Here is a 3,042-nt window from a genome sequence, read left to right as displayed (position 1 = left end):
TGCGTTGCTTCCAAAATTGATCGTAGGTTTGTTCACTTCCACGTATCAATGATCCTGCCTTTCGGCATAGCCATCAAATCTCTCTCTGCCAAATCGTGTCAATAAATCAGTTCCTGTGCAAGACAATACAAAGAGGCCACCGACTCCCGGCGAATCTTTTCCTCCTGACCGATCTCGTCGCGTGCGTGCGTGCCTGCGTGCGTCGACATCACAGGCTGCTATTTCGTCCTGCCATCACAAGGAAGCTTCCTCGGAGCTGCTCGCGGGTGTACGAACTGGGAAAATTTGGCGAGGTTGACACCTACATAAGGGTCCAAGGCTGCGCAGCCACCCACGTTCAAGTGTGTGGAAGCACCCCGCAGAAAAAAAAAAAGAACAAGTGTGTGGAAGCGGAGAAAAAAAAACTTGATTGGAAAGGGGTATTACAAAAACAGCCCCAAAGTCTCTAAAAGAAAGAACACCCCCAAAGGAGGAATGCACGGCATAAATGTGAGTGTCAAAAAAATTGAAAAGACTTGCTCGGTTATTGAGTAAAGATCAGACGAAAAGTTAAACAACGTCTAGCTAAACTAGGCCTAAAACATCACAATACATACAAAACACCAGAAGGCCAACACCCCCACATCACTCCCGGCCAGGAACTCAGAGTGCTTCCCCACTACCAGAGTGCACTCTAAAAGTAGTCGTATTATATCAAGCTGGCACAAGCATGTTTGCGAAACTCGATGGCACTAGAAAGGACTGATATGTCCAATAGAGCGAACTTATGCAGCTCCGATCCTTCAAGGTTGGCAAACTTAACCCGTGTGCCGCTCCTTGCCTCCTTGTATGTGGAGGGCGCTCCTGCTGTCCTCACAGAGATGTCATGCTAGCCGCCGCCGACCACCTCTGCAAGCCCCAACCCCTCTGGCTGAATCCAACTCCAAGCGAAGCCCTCAAGAGGGAAATGATGCCGAGCAAAGTTAATAACACTGCCATCTTCGATCCAGGAGACCGGATCTAGGGTTTCCTTAAAAGTACGTTCGAAGGGGAAGGGGGGACCCGAACATCGACAACTCCAAAAAGGGAACGATGTCATAGCCGCTGTTACCGACTCTAACCATAACCGGAGCGGCAGAGGTATGGTGGCGGCGGTGCAGACAAGGCAAAAGAGAGGAGTGGAAGATGAGAGGTCAGGCGATTTGGAGTGATTTGGGATGGGTATGCCATGTTGGATCCGACGTGATGGACGCGTCCGAGCCTCCCAATATTTGCCCACATATGGACTGGGTTTGAGGAGTGTCGGACACCCCGGACGTTTAAGTTGGGTATAGGGGTCCGGTTGGGTGACAATTTCGTGACCAGGCAGTGACCGGACCATCCATCCGGACATATACGCGAGATTTGAGGGGTCCAGTTGTAGATACTCTTAACCTGCCGCGCACGCACGTACGTCACGGTGACTACCATCTTTCTTTGTGATATAATTGGGCCAGAAAGCACGAGAACTACGAGCAGTGCTTTTGTCTTTCGTCGTGTGTGTCCTTTGGCTTGCCCATTTGACGGTTTCAAATGATTTTTTCTCTGTTTTTCGCCTTTCACTTTTTCCTACTCATTTTTACCTTTTTTTCCTTGTTTATGTTTTATAATTTTTAATTTTCAACATTTTCTACAGTATATGAACATATATCCGCACATGTATGAATATATTTTTCGAATGCATGATTTTTCTTCTTAAAAGCACATGTACTTTTTTTTAATAATGAGATGTATCTTTTGTACACACAATATTATTTCAATATGCAATGAGTATTTTATTTTATATGTAAGAATATTCAAATGTATGCATGGACATTTTTTTCATCTTCATAATCAAATAAAAATATTGAGGATGTAAATGGATCGCGACATGCCCGGCCCATATAAGGTGGAAACTTTTGCATGGATACCATCAATGAAAGCAAAGCCCATTAATAAGTGCTGGTAGGTTTGCAAAAGCATAGGGAATAATTCCCGCATGTGCATCACCTAAAACAATCCGCAGGTGCACTGTCGAAGAGGATGATTTGATCTGTTTCTCCTATGCCCTTTTACCAAAGCTGCATGTACTTTGAAGGTTGCCATACTTGCTCTGAAGTTTATGTTCAGCATGGTAGAACTATCCCTGCCACTATCCAGGCTATTCTCTCTCAAGTGCACCAAAGCGCTGCTTGGCAGAACATTCTGAATTTCTTATGGTGTCTCCAGAAATCTCAAAATGATAGCCTTTTTCGCAGGAAAGTTGGATCCCCAAACCAGGCCAACCCCGCTGCTTTGGCTATCATGCATGGTTTTTCTATGGAAGCTAAATTTTCAGGTTGCACAAGCACATCTTAGGCATGGGTTCACAATATTTCAATCCAACATATGCATGGATTGGGGTTCCTATATGAAAGCCGATGGATCCATACATCCTTAAGTACATGTATAAAGATGCTGCTAATTCCCCTATGATGGCTGAGGTGAAGGCGCTCCACCTTGTTGCAGAAACTGCGTAAGAATTATGGATTCAAGAAGTCACGTTTCTTACAGACAAGAGACAATCAAACCCTTGCAAAGGATGCTGCTCCAAAAGATCTTGGATCGGTCCAGTCTAGTGGGAGATCAGATCAAAAGTTAATATCTAGTCGACTTCTTCACGAAGGAATCCAACAGCTAATTCTAAATGAACACCATGACGATGTCTCCCTGCCATCGCCAGTCTTCATTTGTAAAATCTCTAAAAGAATTTATATCAAAAAGGCCTATTAGCTCAGCTGGTTAGAGCGTCGTGCTAATAACGCGAAGGTCGCAGGTTCGAGACCTGCATGGGCCAACGTAATTTTAAATTTTATTTATTTTCTTTATATTATTGTTTGTAAAAAAATCCATATTTTTTTAGCAGCTCCCCTTTCAGCCTCTTCATATTTCTAATACCAGGCCGAGCCCAATATCGAAATTCAGTGTTCTCATGCACAGGGAGAGCTCGGAGGGCCGGCCCATTTAGCACAAGGTGAGCTAATGCACTGTAGCGAACTTTTTTTT

The 3,042-nt window shown here is 44.5% G+C and overlaps 1 non-coding gene across 1 annotated transcript; it reads left to right on the top strand.

Annotated features, from left to right (window-relative positions):
• The first annotated feature begins 2,759 nt into the window (after positions 1-2,759).
• Positions 2,760-2,833, top strand: TRNAI-AAU (transfer RNA isoleucine (anticodon AAU)). The gene has a single exon. It is a non-coding gene; the product is annotated as a tRNA-Ile (tRNA).
• Positions 2,834-3,042: the final 209 nt, after the last annotated feature.

This window comes from Triticum aestivum, chromosome 2B, assembly GCF_018294505.1.
Source record: "Triticum aestivum cultivar Chinese Spring chromosome 2B, IWGSC CS RefSeq v2.1, whole genome shotgun sequence".
NCBI lineage: Eukaryota > Viridiplantae > Streptophyta > Magnoliopsida > Poales > Poaceae > Triticum > Triticum aestivum.
Note: the sequence above shows the minus strand (reverse complement) of the source record. Positions and strands in the feature narration are given on the sequence as shown.